Here is an 18,987-nt window from a genome sequence, read left to right on the forward strand (position 1 = left end):
CAAATAATGTATGTAATATATATATATATATATATATATAAAATTTGTACATTAGATTAGCATTTACTAAATTAATTGCTATATTTTTAAAAAAAATTCTAATATAATTTTAAATTAAATGGTAGAATACTATAATATAGTAAAATCTTAAATGAAAATTACCAATAAAAAACCATAAACGAAAAATTTATTAGAATGTACACGATGTATATATGTGTATATATGTACATATATACATGTATATATATGTTCATATATATGTATATATGTATATATATACATATATGTATATATATGTTCATATATATGTATATATTTATATATATACATATATGTATATATCTATATGTATATGTATATATGTATATATGTATATGTACATATATACATATGTATATGTATATGTACATATATACATATGTATATGTATATGTACATATATATGTATATATGTATATATATACATATATGTATATATATAATTGTTCCAAAAGAAATTAACTAGTTTTTTGAAGTTTTGAATTTGTTTAATTTTTTAAATGTTTAAATTTTTTAAATAAGATAATGTTTAATATTTGAGAATTGATAAATTCATTTTTCTATTGTATTATTTATTTATTATTGAAGAGAAGAAATTCTGTTATTTATTTATTATTTATATTTACTACCAAAATGAATATAGTACAACAGGGATTGATCGAGTGATTTGATTTACATGACCCACGGTGGAAGTCGGTGTGATAATAATGAAAAATTCGATCGCGTGGGACCAGACTGGACGACATTTGTGGCGTAGTTCACGTGGGTCATAATTATGAACATGACATGATTGCACGTGAAGGAGGTCCTTTTTCAAGGTTCCTTGTCGTTTGTTATGATTCCATCTTGACATCTTCCAAATGACGGACCAGTGGGAGTAAACGTGGAAGCCAAACATGGAATCTGGTACGATACAGCTGTATATTGCGTCACATCTCAATAAGTTGTGTCGCAAGTCTAAATTTTTATTATTAGTCCCTACCTTATTTATAAGGCAGGGTACTAATGTTTTCTTTTGCCCCCCTGCCATTTCATTTTAGACTTTAGGTACCAAAAGACTAAAGTCATAAATCAAAGTATTTTTTAATTCATTTTTCCTACACAAAATTTTTAATTGTTATTAGCTAGTTGCTAATTTCCTGGGGAGAAAATAGATTTTTGGAGATTGGAAATAGGTAAAAAAAGGCTGCCAAAACATCAAATGCAATGCAGCACTGGTACTCATATAAATGCAATTAATATGTTGTCAGAATATTTATAAAATTTTCTACATACTTTTGCCACATGCCGTTTGGCTCACACTCAACCTTTCAACTATCTTGTCTGCTGACCAAAGCTTTATTTATCTTTATTTATTTTTTTGTTGTCTTCACGTGTTACGTCAGCTTGGATTGGACGGGAATATACTTCTGAGTTGTGTTTTTTGTATCCTGCCTCTTCAAAATTGATGATGTTCATTGCATATGTAAAATCCAAAATAGTTTAAAAGAAGGCACTGCAAGATATTTGTTGTGAATGCACCTGTTAGCTTATTTCCACTCTTTTAATGAACAACACTTACATAATGGTTTTTCTGCATTCATTGTAATAAAAATTAATAAAAGATGGACTTTCTGTAGTCATATTTTGCTTACCTTTACTGTTCTTTACCGACTGTAATAGGAAATGAATACTCTCTGTCCTGGGTTGGATTTGATGATTTCGATTTTTAAAATATATAAATAATTTTTTGAGTTAAACAATCTTTGTATTATTATTATTATTATTTCATATTATGCAGCTTTTCTAACTGTCAAGATACTCGGAGGTGAAGCTGCTGGGACTCAAACCCAGACCTGTGGGTATTAGAACACGATTTCCAAATTATTGACTTTTAATAGTTGGTGGCTTCAAAAGTGTTATATATTATATTAGTTTTAAAACTAAATACGGTTAAAACTAAACTGTTGAGAAACCAAGAATTATTAAAAAAAAAATTACATTCCATTATACATGTTTGGCCTCTACCAATTTCATTTTCAATGCCAATTAATTTGACAAATTCTAAATAATTTGATATAGCTAAACAAAAAATTATAATATTTTATTTATAAATTAGTGTATTGAGGTTTAATAAATATCAAATGTATCTGATAAATTAAGTGCATTTGATGTTTGTTTATTATTATTATTATTAGTTGTATATGACCTTGTTGTCTTATGCAAAGAGATTTGAATTATTATTTTCTTTTGAATACAATAAACAAAGTTGTGGAGGCTTCATACAACTAATAAAGTTTTAATTATATTAGTATTATTGAATTTGTTAACTCTAAGGACAATTGTGTACCTTTAGTTGGCTTTATTGTGGTCACCAAAAAATAAAATTATTATTAGAATTAACTTTGGGAAGGTTGCATCAAACCCGTCACTAATAACTACAACCCCCACTATAACTCCAAAAGGCAGGGACTCCTGCTCGCAAAGAGCTCTTGTTCTTTAAGGAACCATCAGAAGCCCAGCATGACATTTAGCCCGTCGTTACAAATGCACGCTAGCTATCTATTAACTGGGCAACCTATTTATAAGCGGAACTATATATATATATTAAAAATATATAATTATAAGTATAAAATAAAAATTGCTTTGACTTAGAGATTAAAAAAATAAAATTATAAGTATAAATGTAATATTTTTTTAAATAAATATATTTTAAAATTATACTAATATTAAATATATATATTGTCAAATAATGTATAATATATATATATATATATATATATATATATATATTACATTAGATTAACATTTACTAAATTAATTGCTATAATTTTTTAAATTTTTTCTAATATAATTTTAAATTAAATGGTAGAATACTATAATATAGTAAAATCTTAAATGAAAATTACCAATAAAAAAACATAAACGAAAATTTATTAGAATGTAAAAATACATTTTGAATGTTTAGTTTAAAAACAATTTGTATCTACGTTAGATGTGGATGTTACCGAGTATTAGATGAGAATATAAGTTCGTTTTTGTATATATTGATCAAACAATAAGATAAAGAAAATTATAAATAAAATATATCATTTTCAATATATTTAAATTTTTTAAATCATTTTATATCTAACTCAGTCTATTTGTTGATATAATCCTTATTATTTCTTAAGGATTGTGGGTTTAAAATAAATATATTTTAAAATTATACTAATATAAAATATATATATTTTCAAATAATGTATATAATATATATATATATAACATTAGATTAACATTTACTAAAATAGTTGCTATAATTTTTTTAATTTTTTCTAATATAATTTTAAATTAAATGGTAGAATACTATAATATAGTAAAATCTTAAATGAAAATTACCAATAAAAAAAAATAAACGAAAATTTATTAGAATGTAAAAATACATTTTGAATGTTTAGTTTAAAAACAATTTGTATCTATGTATATGTATAAATGTATATGTACATATATACATGTATATATATGTTCATACATATGTATATATGTATATGTATATGTATATATGTATATATGTATATGTACATATATACATATGTATATGTATATGTACATATATATGTATATATGTATATATATACATATATGTATATATATAATTTGTTCCAAAAGAAATCAACTAGTTTTTTGAAGTTTTGAATTTGTTTAATTTTTTAAATGTTTAAATTTTTTAAATAAGATAATGTTTAATATTTGAGAATTGATAAATTCATTTTTCTATTGTATTATTTATTTATTATTGAAGAGAAGAAATTCTGTTATTTATTTATTATTTATATTTACTACCAAAATGAATATAGTACAACAGGGATTGATCGAGTGATTTGATTTACATGACCCACGGTGGAAGTCGGTGTGATAATAATGAAAAATTCGATCACGTGGGACCAGACTGGACGACATTTGTGGCGTAGTTCACGTGGGTCATAATTATGAACATGACATGACTGCACGTGAAGGAGGTCCTTTTTCAAGGTTCCTTGTCGTTTGTTATGATTCCATCTTGACATCTTCCAAATGACGGACCAGTGGGAGTAAACGTGGAAGCCAAACATGGAATCTGGTACGATACAGCTGTATATTGCGTCACATCTCAATAAGTTGTGTCGTAAGTCTGAATTTTTATTATTAGTCCCTACCTTATTTATAAGGCAGGGTACTAATGTTTTCTTTTGCCCCCCTGCCATTTCATTTTAGACTTTAGGTACCAAAAGACTAAAGTCATAAATCCAAGTATTTTTTAATTCATTTTTCCTACACAAAATTTTTAATTGTGATTGGCTAGTTGCTAATTTCCTGGGGAGAAAATAGATTTTTGGAGAATGGAAATAGGTAAAAAAAGGCTGCCAAAACATCAAATGCAATGCAGCGCTGGTACTCATATAAATGCAATTAATATGTTGTCAGAATATTTACAAAATTTTCTACATACTTTTGCCACATGCCGTTTGGCTCACACTCAACCTTTCAACTATCTTGTCTGCTGACCAAAGCTTTGTTTATCTTTATTTACTTTTTTGTTGTCTTCACGTGTTACGTCGGCTTGGATTGGACGGGAATATACTTCTGAGTTGTGTTTTTTGTATCCTGCCTCTTCAAAATTGATGATGTTCATTGCATATGTAAAATCCAAAATAGTTTAAAAGAAGGCACTGCAAGCTATTTGTTGCGAATGCACCTGTTAGCTTATTTCCACTCTTTTAATGAACAACACTTACATAACGGTTTTTCTGCATTCATTTTAATAAAAATTAATAAAAGATGTACTTTCTGTAGTCATATTTTGCTTACCTTTACTGTTCTTTACCGACTGTAATAGGAAAGGAATACTCTCTATCCCGTGTTGGATTTGATGATTTCAATTTTTAAAATATATAAATAATTTTTTGAGTTAAACAATCTTTGTATTATTATTATTATTATTTCATATTATGCAGCTTTTCTAACTGTCAAGATACTCGGAGGTGAAGCTGCTAGGACTCAAACCCAGACCTGTGGGTATTAGAACACGATTTCCAAATTATTGACTTTTAATAGTTGGTGGCTTCAAAAGTGTTATATATTTTATTAGTTTTAAAACTAAATACCGTTAAAACTAAACTGTTGAGAAACCAAGAATTATTAAAAAAAAAATTACATTCCATTATACATGTTTGGCCTCTACCTATTTCATTTTCAATGCCAATTAATTTGACAAATTCTAAATAATTTGATATAGCTAAATAAAAAATTATAATATTTTATTTATAAATTAGTGTATTGAGGTTTAATAAATATCAAATGTATCTAATAAATTAAGTGCATTTGATGTTTGTTTATTATTATTATTATTAGTTGTATATGACCTTGTTGTCTTATGCAAAGAGATTTGAATTATTATTTTCTATTGAATACAATAAACAAAGTTGTGGAGGCTTCATACAACTAATAAAGTTTTAATTATATTAGTATTATTGAATTTGTTCACTCTAAGGACAATTGTGTACCTTTAGTTGGCTTTATTGTGGTCACCAAAAAATAAAATTATTATTAGAATTAACTTTGGGAAGGTTGCATAAAACCCGTCACTAATAACTACAACCCCCACTATAACTCCAAAAGGCAGGGACTCCTGCTCGCAAAGAGCTCTTGTTCTTTAAGGAACCATCAGAAGCCCAACATGACATTTAGCCCGTCGTTACAAATGCACGCTAGCTATCTATTAACTGGGCAACCTATTTATAAGCGGAACTATATATATATATATTAAAAATATATAATTATAAGTATAAAATAAAAATTACTTTGACTTAGAGATTAAAAAAATAAAATTATAAGTATAAATGTAATATTTTTTTAAATAAATATATTTTAAAATTATACTAATATAATATATATATATTTTCAAATAATGTATATAATATATATATATATATATATATATTACATTAGATTAACATTTACTAAATTAATTGCTATAATTTTTTTAATTTTTTCTAATATAATTTTAAATTAAATGGTAGAATACTATAATATAGTAAAATCTTAAATGAAAATTACCAATAAAAAAACATAAACGAAAATTTATTAGAATGTAAAAATACATTTTGAATGTTTAGTTTAAAAACAATTTGTATCTATGTTAGATGTGGATGTTACCGAGTATTAGATGAGAATATAAGTTCGTTTTTGTATATATTGATCAAACAATAAGATAAAGAAAATTATAAATAAAATATATCATTTTCAATATATTTAAATTTTTTAAATCATTTTATATCTAACTCAGTCTATTTGTTGATATAATCCTTATTATTTCTTAAGGATTGTGGGTTTAAGACATTACTTATATAATAATAACTAGAAGTAAAATTCTTACAAATGTTGTAGGTAAATATTTTATGATCTATCCATTTCTAATTGCAATGTAATATTTTAATTAATTATTAGTAACTTACAAATATTTAAAATAGGATAAATATTTAAAAAGATTAACATTTTAAATAAAATTTATATTGACAAAGTAATTTATGTTAAAAAAACATTTATAATGAAATACAATTACTTTAATGTTACAATTACATTGATGTTAATGTTATAATGAGATAAAATTACTTTGTCAATATAAATTTTATTTAAAATGTTAATCTTTTTAAATATTTATCATGCCTGCACATTTCTGTCAGAGCGGGCCAGAACTCATCCGTCAGAGTACGGTTTCTGAACGGACGTAGGATGGTCATGTTAGAGGAAGCAAGAATGTAGACGGACGGAGATGGCGACAGAGGTAAACAACAGGGCATACCCAACCAGTCGAAATAACTGGCTGGGTAGCCGTTGCCACGGAATACTGCTGGTTCTCAAATTTTGTTTTATTCTCGATCGACTTCTAGAAGATTTATCCGATCTTATCATCTGAAATACATTTGTTGGTTTAGTTATTCTTGTTTTGTGCTAATAAATTTGTTGGTTTAGTTATTCTTGTTTAGATAAGTTTGAGGAACAACCAACACATTTATTAGCACATTTTATATTTGATTTTATAATATTTTTTCATTTGATTTTATAATTCTTTTATCAAAATTAATTTGTAGACTAATATATATCAAGAGAAATACATAAGTTGTTTTATTTATTCTAAAACATTTTCTTTCTTAGTTAAATACATTTTAATATTTAATAGATAAGGAAAAATATTCACTTTATAAAATAATATAATATAAAATAAATGATAAAATGCTACATGTTGCATTCCTTTGCCATTTAATTAAAAGCTCCACTGATGCATCCGTATACGAATCAAATCTGACAAGTATTTTGCACCAAAAAATGTATAACAGTTTCTCCCAGACGGGTATGGGGGCATGGGTGGCATGGGGATAGTTTAGGCGAGTTTGAGGAACAACCAACACATTTATTATGACAAGATTGTATACAAATATTAAACAAGATTTTATAAAAAATATTAAACAAGATAAATACAATATTATGTTTAATTATTTTTTAAATAATTTTTTGTTATCTAAATTTTATGTAATTTTAAATTATTACTTATATAAAAATAAATTATAATCAAATTATAATTTTAACCAAAAAAAATACAAAACAAAAAACATAATACAATATCAAAAAGTAATGATTAAAAAAAAATACATTTTAAAATCTTTTACTAACATGGCAATTTCAATTGTTATGAAATTTTAGAATATTTAAATTAATATGATAAGATAAAAGATAAGATAAATTAATAACAAAATTAATAATATTATTATAATATAGATGTACATTAAATTTTAACTATATACATTAAATAAATTATTTATATAGTTTATTTATATATTTCTTATTTATATTTAACTTTAATTTTTTATATGAACTAATTTCTCTACCAAAATTTAAATGTATTTTTTTTTAAATGACAATTACAAAGTTAAGTACAAGAAATTCTTATGTTACTATTCCTTTATATAACATCATAATAATAATAAAGCTTTATAACATAATAATAAAGGGTAGTTAAATGCAAAACGAAATCTGACATCCTCGAACGCAGCATGAACGTGGCTGACATGCAGGCATGGTATTCCACAGTTGGATGGCATAGCATAGTGCAAGGTAGGGGCATAGCCATGGGCATACATGACATACCCAGGCATGTTGATCCTCCAGCCTGGGTAGCTGTTGCTATCAATATCGACCTTATAGCAAATTGCACTACACGACGTAAATCATCGTCCTTACAGTAGCTTACGATGTCGTAGACCAAAATGGGACAACTTATGCCAAAAGGGAAAAAAAACTGATTATAAAGGAGGTTTTTTAATATTGAATACTTTTTTCTACATTTACCAGCTTGTTCACTGTGATGGTGGATTATTAATTATGATTGACAATGTAATAAAACCTATTATTTTTCCCTCCACTCTCCTTGAATTGAAACACAAGGTTTGAACTCTTGAAAGCTTATAGGAAACGACAAGTAAGAATAGAACAATGGTGTCATCATACAATCCTATCGGACCTAGATTTTGACGATCACCCGCACTTTTTATTTTAAAAAATCTAGATTAATATAAATGTATAACAAACAAACAATATAGAAACATTACATTGGATTAGTAATATATGAAAAAATAGAAACATATACATTAATACTTATATTAAATGAGGATCACTAATAATAATAAATTATATTAAATTTCTAATTCATTCTAAACTATTTTAAAATTTAAAATTTAGAAATATTGATATATATCATTTTAAATATTTAAAGCGAAGCTTAACTTATTTATTATCATTCATCAAATTCCAAGCCTTCATTCTATCATTGCCATGTGTACAACTCTATTTCATTGTAGTTTCACGTGAGACTTAGTTGGGTTTTTATGTGAAAAAATGTTTCTTAAGTATTACGAGCTGTTAATTTTAGTTTATTTAATTAATTTATTTTTGATTTAATTGATAGTTTTAGATGGTTGAGGGCTTGTTTTAGTTTTTTTTCTTTGGTTCCTCACTTAATATAATAATTTTTTTTCTATTTTATTATTTTATTTCAAGAAGTTTGCATTTTTCAATAAAATTCTTAGATTTATTTAAAGGCTATTCTAAAAGATTCGTTTAAAATAAACTCATTTAAGTCAAGGACAAAGTCTTAAAAAAATGATTAAAAAATCCATACTCAAGATAATATATCTAATTACATAAAATTATGTTGAAGACAATGAAAATTGAAAATAAAAATTCATACTGAAGATAATATATCTAATTACAGGAAAATTGCATTGAAGACAATGAAAATGAGTAAGGGTAAGGAGAAGGAAACACAAACACGTAAATCCAATATTTTTACATGGAAATATAATATCAATAAAAAGAAAGGTGAGAACCACACTCAAAATATAAATAACTAATTTTATATATTTTATACCAAACCAAGGAATGCACTACAGTTGAAAGAACTTGTCGGTTGAGACACCAATGTTAGGATTCTTGAAGCCCAAATGCAAGTTTGCACAAGTTGGCAAAAGAGATATTGTCTTCATGCTAACTCACTAATAAGATGACATAAAAAGATATGATATCTTCTTGTAAACAATTGTAACAAATTTTTCAAACACACGCACTCGCACCTTTGCACTTTCTCATTTACATCACATTGCCTTAACATTTGATTCAAAAATCTAAGTCAACTCATATCTCAACTCAACCATCTACACAATAATATATATCACCTAGCCATTTAAATTATCACCAGGCATACCATGGTAGTTATAACCGTATCTACACAACTAGTTAGACACCACAGATACTTACACTTCTTCTTCTTACATTCGCATAGACTCTAAAATTTAGTTTTTTAAATTATTTTTTAATGAGATTCTTATATTGAGAAGCATTCATTTCTCATATTCAAACAATATCTTTAGTTATTTTTTTGTTATTTAAAATGATACATGTTATACTTGTGTTTTGTTTGATCATTATGCATATTGTGAATGGATGTTTTATATTATGTTGCTAATTCAATTTTCAGTTTTATTGGAAAAGTTCATAATATTTCATTGAATGCTTTTGAAAGTAAACCAACTTTTCCTCCTATCTATATTTCTATTTAAGATAAAACATTATGACTCATGCCTATACATTTCCTATATTTTGACCTAATCATGAGTCTATTTTGATAGATGAATAGATCATTAATACTTCAATTAATAATATCTCTTTTAGGTACAAAACATTGACTAATGACATTAACCCTTCTTCTAAAATGTACGTTGCCCCGTGAGGATAATTACCATTACAGAACCTTGCTTGCAATATCTGTGTGTGTGTGGATATTTTTAGAAAAATAGGATGACTTCATTAAATCTGGCATGTTATAAAGAACCAATTTCTCAAGGCTTGAACAATACTCTCCACTGATTATTACTTTAGATACCAAGCTTACATGGTCGATTTCTACACTTCGAAGCTTATTCATGTATCCGACTGCAACATTCTTACCTCCTGAGTATCCACAACTGCTCAATGTCAATTCTCCTCGCAATTTGAAACTCCTTAGAACCAATCTTGTAAGATTACTGAGTTTCGTAAGCAATTCAGATAAGAATGCTCCATCATATGGCGTTCTTAACGGCAGATTACGTACAATTACGAGGTCCTCCAACTTATTTAACATTCCTAATTCATTTAACATTCTCAATTCTTTTGGAAGATATAAGAACGGGGTTGCATTGAGTTGCAGCGCTTTCAACAGGGACGGGACCTCAAATTTACAATAAATTTGTGATGAACAGTTATTTTACACTGGTGAGAAATATTAAAATTAAGTAATAATCTAGAACGTGCTCTCCAATATGAATATAAATAAATTTAATTATCGGTGAAGAAGAAGAAGAATATACCTGTATATCTTCATGCCACAATCTCCGAAATCATCCGCAGATGATTCTGGAAGGTACCACGCGTATACCTGCATGCCGAACGAGGTCAACCTTAATCCATAACAGTTCAAAAAATGGCTGCCGATGATCATCCGAATCTCCTATGAAGTATTTAGTGCGGCAACCGAAGGATGTGTCAAAAATTGAACTGAAACATCTAATTCTTTTGTTCTGTGTTTTGGTGAGGATGTCTTTCAGGGAATCAGTTTCCTACATATAAAGATCCAGATCAAATGTTGCTTCAGTTTGATATTGTTTTAAAAGAGAGAATAAGCTTAACAAAAGATTTAAAAAACCAAGATTAGGATAGATCTTATAATTTCAAATATGACGAGCTGGGGCAGAGACGAGTCAACCAGAGAATTAAGATCTCGGGGTCGCCACAGGCGAATTGGAGACGTATGATGATCCGCCATTTCTCTTCCTAAATCGCGAAGGTGATTGTGCATTTTGAAAACTAGTAGATCATCGTACAATAATTCCTCTGAACGCTTCCATTCTGTTTCAATAAGACATTTATCTTTGAGAATTTGAACTGTGTGCTCCGTGTTCAATCCTGATCCCTTCCATATCCTGAAGCCTATACTCTTGACTGTCCCAATAAAAAAACATGCGATGTCCATAAAAATCAGTTTTTGTTCTCTGTCTAGGTTGTCGAAGCTCAATTTAAATCTCTCTTTTACGTCGAGATGCAGAGTGCTCCTAAATTTCTCCAATTTTGACTGCCAAAAAGCTATGTCTTCAACGCCATAAAGATTCCCAGCAGAGACCTGTATAGAGAGAGGTAATCCTCCACATAGGTCCACGAAGCTATTAACTAATGTTTCATACCGTTGGGGTGCTATTGGCACATCGAAGGCATTCCAGCAAAAGAGCTATTTTCTGTGAGCCTCATCCATCTCTTTTAATCTGTAACAGTTAGTAATACTAGCAGTTCCTAACACCCTTTCGTCGCGCGTTGTGACAATGACAAGAGCATCTTTCCTTCTGACCAAGAGAGCATCCAGCTGCTTCGGATGATCAACATCATCGAGAACAATAAGGAAACTATTTCTAGCTCTTCCCATTCGATTCCTCAGATTAGGCGTTCCTTCATCTACACTCCGAAATTTGCGATCCTCGCTAAAGAAGTCTTTGAGGAGCTGACTTTGCAAACATGGCAATTCACCTTTAGAAGATGCTTCCCTTACGTCAAACACAAAACTCGAGGCATCGTAATTGGATCTCTTACAGTTAAAGAATTCTTTGGCCAAGGTTGTTTTGCCGAAGGCCCCCATTGCAAAAATGCCAACAATATTCCCTTGGTCTCCAATCTGTCTTTCAAAATCCTGTACTAGTTGATCAAGCGCTACCGGATGTTTTGCAACTTCTAGACATCTTGTATTTTCAACCTCCTTCTGTACAGCCTCAACAATCTTTGTACACAGCCTCTGGACATCACTGGCAATTTCAAGGTCTACAAGTTAACTTCAATATAAATATGAAGAGGGTGAAGAGGTAAAAATGACAATTGAGTTATAGCCAATCGAAGCAAACAATCGAAATAAACAAAGAAATACCATGTGGAAAACAAATAGCCTACGTACTCATGAGATGTGTTGTGTCTGTGGCCTAAGATGAGTGACCAACACTTCAGTGCCTCTTTCCACTGGCGAATCCTCTCTTCACTGAATCTGCCGCTTTCTTCATGCTTTTTGAATGCGTTTGCATAAGCTCCCTTGCTAGGGTAGCGATGTTCAAAAGGCTCCACATCACAAAATATAGGAATAAAACGAGCCTTGGTGTTTAACATGAGGACCAGCTCATCTAAACACCAGGAGGACTCCGCATATCACGGCGAGAAGATGGCTATTTGAACTCGTGAAGATAATATGGCATTTTCTATCGTAGAGATAATTGGATCTCCAATTTCAAACTCTCGATCATCAAGAAATGCCCGACACTCCTTGTCCTTGAGAGATTTATGGAGTGCTGCAGCCACTGTTTCTTTCACGTTAGTGTTGCGGCGATTGATGAATGCTTCAAACAATTTTCTAGATGCAGGGAATGCTTTCCTTTCAAATTCACCAAAAGGACCACATCTCTTTTTTTCTTGGTGCGATGAGGAGGAAGACGCCATGAACTCAAGCGCCAAAGAAGATGAAGAGTAAAACTCAGAGTGCACAGACCTTCATTAAAGCATATCACATCTCGACAACACAAATTTAACTCGTATCACTCAACAAGAAAATCTATAGGACAATCATTTTTTACAACATTTGTCTATAGAGCAATCATTAGTGGCAACTGCTACCCAGCCAGTTATGGCATGTGTGCAATGGCTACGCAGCCAGTTCCTTCGACATGGCTGGGTATTCCCATGACCATACAAATCGTTGTATTATGTCCCATTGCTCATTTTTATAAATGACCACTTCTAAAAACAATTTAAAATAATAAAAGATTTTAAATTTGAGGAGTTTATGAAAAAAAGATTACTCAAAACCAAGGTTTTATTTAAGTATATTATATAGTTTTGTTTTCTTGATGGACGGTTTAGACCTACAAGCTACTACCATTTGAAGATTTAAGAATGCGGTATGCTGTCAAAATCACTTGGGCACAATCTCGACCTCATCCCTAGTTAGCTCTCTGTGAGTCGTTCAGCTTCACCATAGACCAAGGAACCATTAACATTATATGATTATTTATATATACATGTATATATATGTATATATATACATATATGTATACATGTATATATATGTACATATACATATATACATAAACATGTATATATGTACATATATACATGTATATGTATAAATGTATACATGTATATATATGTTCATATATATGTATATATGTATATATATATACATATATGTATATATATAATTGTTCCAAAAAAAATCAACTAGTTTTTTGAAGTTTTGAATTTGTTTAATTTTTTAAATGTTTAAATTTTTAAAATAAGATAATGTTTAATATATGAGAATTTATAAATTCATTTTGCTATTCTATTATTTATTTATTATTGAAGAGAAGAAATTCTATTATTTATTTATTATTTATATGTACTACCAAAACGAATATAGTACAACAGGGATTGATTGAGTGATTTGATTTACATGACCCGCGGTGGAAGTCATTTTTGATAAATTACTTTGACTTAGAGATTAAAAAAATAAAATTATGAGTATAAATGTAATATTTTTATAAATAAATATTTTTTAAAATTATACTAATATAAAATATATATATTGTCAAATAATGTATGTAATATATATATATATATATATATATATATATATATATATATATATATAATTTGTACATTAGATTAGCATTTACTAAATTAATTGCTATATTTTTAAAAAAAATTCTAATATAATTTTAAATTAAATGGTAGAATACTATAATATAGTAAAATCTTAAATGAAAATTACCAATAAAATACCATAAACGAAAATTTATTAGAATGTACACGACATATATATGTGTATAAATGTACATATACATATATACATAAACATGTATATATGTACATATATACATGTATATGTATAAATGTATATGTACATATATACATGTATATATATGTTCATATACATGTATATATGTATATATATACATATATGTATATATATGTTCATATATATGTATATATTTATATATATACATATATGTATATATGTATATGTATATGTATATGTATATATGTATATATGTATATGTACATATATACATATGTATATGTATATGTAGATATATATGTATATATATACATATATGTATATATATAATTGTTCCAAAAGAAATCAACTAGTTTTTTGAAGTTTTGAATTTGGTTTAATTTTTTAAATGTTAAAATTTATAAAATAAGATAATGTTTCATATTTGAGAATTGATAAATTCATTTTTCTATTCTATTATTTATTTATTATTGAAGAGAAGAAATTCTATTATTTATTTATTATTTATATGTACTACCAAAACGAATATAGTACAACAGGGATTGATCGAGTGATTTGATTTACATGACCCGCGGTGGAAGTCAGTGTGATAATAATGAAAAATTCGATCGTGTGGGACCAGACTGGACGGCATTTGTGGCGTAGTTCATGCGGGTCATAATTATGAACATGACATGACTACACGTGAAGGAGATCCTTTTTCAAGGTACCTTGTCGTTTGTTATGATTCCATCTTGACATCTTCCAAATGACGGACCAGCAGGAGTAAACGTGGAAGCCAAACATGGAATCTGGTACGATACAGCTGTATATTGCGTCACATCTCAATAAGTTGTGTCGTAAGTCTGAATTTTTATTATTAGTCCCTGCCTTATTTATAAGGCAGGGTACTAATGTTTTCTTTTGCCCCCCTGCCATTTCATTTTAGACTTTAGGTACCAAAAGACTAAAGTCATAAATCCAAGTATTTTTTAATTCATTTTTCCTACACAAAATTTTTAATTGTGATTGGCTAGTTGCTAATTTCCTGGGGAGAAAATAGATTTTTGGAGATTGGAAATAGGTAAAAAAAGGCTGCCAAAACATTAAATGCAATGCAGCGCTGGTACTCATATAAATGCAATTAATATGTTGTCAGAATATTTATAAAATTTTCTACATACTTTTGCCACATGTGGTTTGGCTCACACTCAACCTTTCAACTATCTTGTCTGCTGACCAAAGCTTTGTTTATCTTTATTTATTTTTTTGTTGTCTTCATGTGTTATGTCAGCTTGGATTGGACGGGAATATACTTCTGAGTTGTGTTTTTTGTATCCTGCCTCTTCAAAATTGATGATGTTCATTGCATATGTAAAATGCAAAATAGTTTAAAAGAAGGCACTGCAAGCTGTTTGTAGCGAATGCACCTGTTAGCTCATTTCCACTCTTTTAATGAACAACACTTACATAATGGTTTTTCTGCATTCATTGTAATAAAAATGAATAAAAGATGGACTTTCTGTAGTCATATTTTGCTTACCTTTACTGTTCTTTACTGACTGTAATAGGAAAGGAATACTCTCTGTCCCGGGTTGGATTCGATGATTTCGATTTTTAAAATATATAAATAATTTTTTGAGTTAAACAATATTTGTATTATTATTATTATTATTATTTCATATTATGCAGCTTTTCTAACTGTCAAGATACTCGGAGGTGAAGCTGCTGGGACTCAAACCCAAACTTGTGGGTATCAGAACATGATCTCCAAATTATTGACTTTTAATAGTTGGTGGCTTCAAAAGTGTTATATATTTTATTACTTTTAAAACTAAATACATTTAAAACTAAACTGTTAAGAAACCAAGAATTATTATAAAAAAAATTACATTCCATTATACATGTTTGGCCTCTACCTATTTCATTTTCAATGCCAATTAATTTGACAAATTCTAAATAATTTGATATAGCTAAATAAAAAATTATAATATTTTATTTATAGATTAGTGTATTGAGGTTTAATAAATATCAAATGTATCTGATAAATTAAGTGCATTTGATGTTTGTTTATTATTATTATTAGTTGTATATGACCTTGTTGTCTTATGCAAAGAGATTTGAATTATTATTTTCTTTTGAATACAATAAACAAAGTTGTGGAGGCTTCATACAACTAATCAAGTTTTAATTATATTAGTATTATTGAATTTGTTCACTCTAAGGACAATTGTGTACCTTTAGTTGGCTTTATTGTGGTCACAAAAAAATAAAATTATTATTAGAATTAACTTTGGGAAGGTTGCATCAAACCCGTCACTAATAACTACAACCCCCACTATAACTCTAAAAGGCAAGGACTCCTTCTCGCAAAGAGCTCTTGTTCTTTAAGGAACCATCAGGAGCCCAGCATGACATTTAGCCCATCGTTACAAATGCACGCCAGCTATCTATTAACTAGGCAACCTATTTATAAGCGGAACTATATATATATATATATTAAAAATATATAATTATAAGTATAAAATAAAAATTACTTTGACTTAGAGATTAAAAAAATAAAATTATGAGTATAAATGTAATATTTTTATAAATAAATATATTTTAAAATTATACTAATATAAAATATATATATTGTCAAATAATGTATGTAATATATATCTATATATATATATATATATATATATATTTAATTTGTACCTTAGATTAGCATTTACTAAATTAATTGCTATATTTTAAAAAAAAATTCTAATATAATTTTAAATTAAATGGTAGAATACTATAATATAGTAAAATCTTAAATGAAAATTACCAATAAAAAAACATAAACGAAAATTTATTAGAATGTAAAAATACATTTTGAATGTTTAGTTTAAAAACAATTTGTATCTACGTTAGATGTGGATGTTACCGAGTATTAGATGAGAATATAAGTTCGTTTTTGTATATATTAATCAAACAATAAGATAAAGAAAATTATAAATAAAATATATCATTTTCAATATATTTAAATTTATTAAATCATTTTATATCTAACTCAGTCTATTTGTTGATATAATCCTTAATATTTCTTAAGGATTGTGGGTTTAAGACATTTCTTTTGAATACAATAAACAAAGTTGTGGAGGCTTCATATAACTAATCAAGTTTTAATTATATTAGTATTATTGAATTTGTTCACTCTAAGGACAATTGTGTACCTTTAGTTGGCTTTATTGTGGTCACCAAAAAATAAAATTATTATTAGAATTAACTTTGGGAAGGTTGCATCAAACCCGTCACTAATAACTACAACCCCCACTATAACTCCCAAAGGCACGGACTCCTGCTCGCAAAGAGCTCTTGTTCTTTAAGGAACCATCAGGAGCCCAGCATGACATTTAGCCCGTCGTTACAAATGCACGCCATCTATCTATTAACTGGGCAACCTATTTATAAGCGGAACTATATATATATATTAAAAATATATAATTATAAGTATAAAATAAAAATTACTTTGACTTAGAGATTAAAAAAATAAAATTATAAGTATAAATGTAATATTATTTTAAATAAATATATTTTAAAATTATACTAATATAAAATATATATATTGTCAAATAATGTATATAATATAATATATATATATATATATATAATTTGTACATTAGAATAACATTAACTATATTAATTGCTATATTTTTTTAATTTTTTCTAATATAATTTTAAATTAAATGGTAGAATACTATAATATAGTAAAATCTTAAATGAAAATTACCAATAAAAAAACATAAACGAAAATTTATTAGAATGTAAAAATACATTTTGAATGTTTAGTTTAAAAACAATTTGTATCTACGTTAGATGTGGTTGTTACCGAGTATTAGATGAGAATATAAGTTCGTTTTTGTATATATTAATCAAACAATAAGATAAAGAAAATATAAATAAAATATATCATTTTCAATATATTTAAATTTTTTAAATCATTTTATATCTAACTCAGTCTATTTGTTGATATAATCCTTATTATTTCTTAAGGATTGTGGGTTTAAGACATTACTTATATAATAATAACTAGAAGTAAAATTCTTACAAATGTTGTAGGTAAATATTTTATGATCTATCCATTTCTAATTGCAATGTAATATTTTAATTAATTATTAGTAACTTACAAATATTTAAAATAGGATAAATATTTAAAAAGATTAACATTTTAAATAAAATTTATATTGACAAAGTAATTTATGTTAAAAAAACATTTATAATGAAATACAATTACTTTAATGTTACAATTACATTGATGTTAATGTTATAATGAAATACAATTACTTTGTCAATATAAATTTTATTTAAAATGTTAATCATTTTAAATATTTATCATGCCTGCACATTTCTGTCAGAGCGGGCCAGAACTCATCCGTCAGAGTACGATTTCTGAACGGACGTAGGATGGTCATGTTAGAGGAAGCAGGAATGTAGACAGATGGAGATGGCGACAGAGGTAAACGACAGGGCATAACCAGCCAGTCGAAATAACTGGCTGGGTAGCCGTTGCCGCGGAATACTGCTGGTTCTCAAATTTTGTTTTATTCTCG

This window comes from Cupressus sempervirens, chromosome 7, assembly GCF_028749045.1.
Source record: "Cupressus sempervirens isolate cs-2001-9-10 chromosome 7, ASM2874904v1, whole genome shotgun sequence".
In the NCBI taxonomy this organism is placed as follows: Eukaryota; Viridiplantae; Streptophyta; class Pinopsida; order Cupressales; family Cupressaceae; genus Cupressus; species Cupressus sempervirens.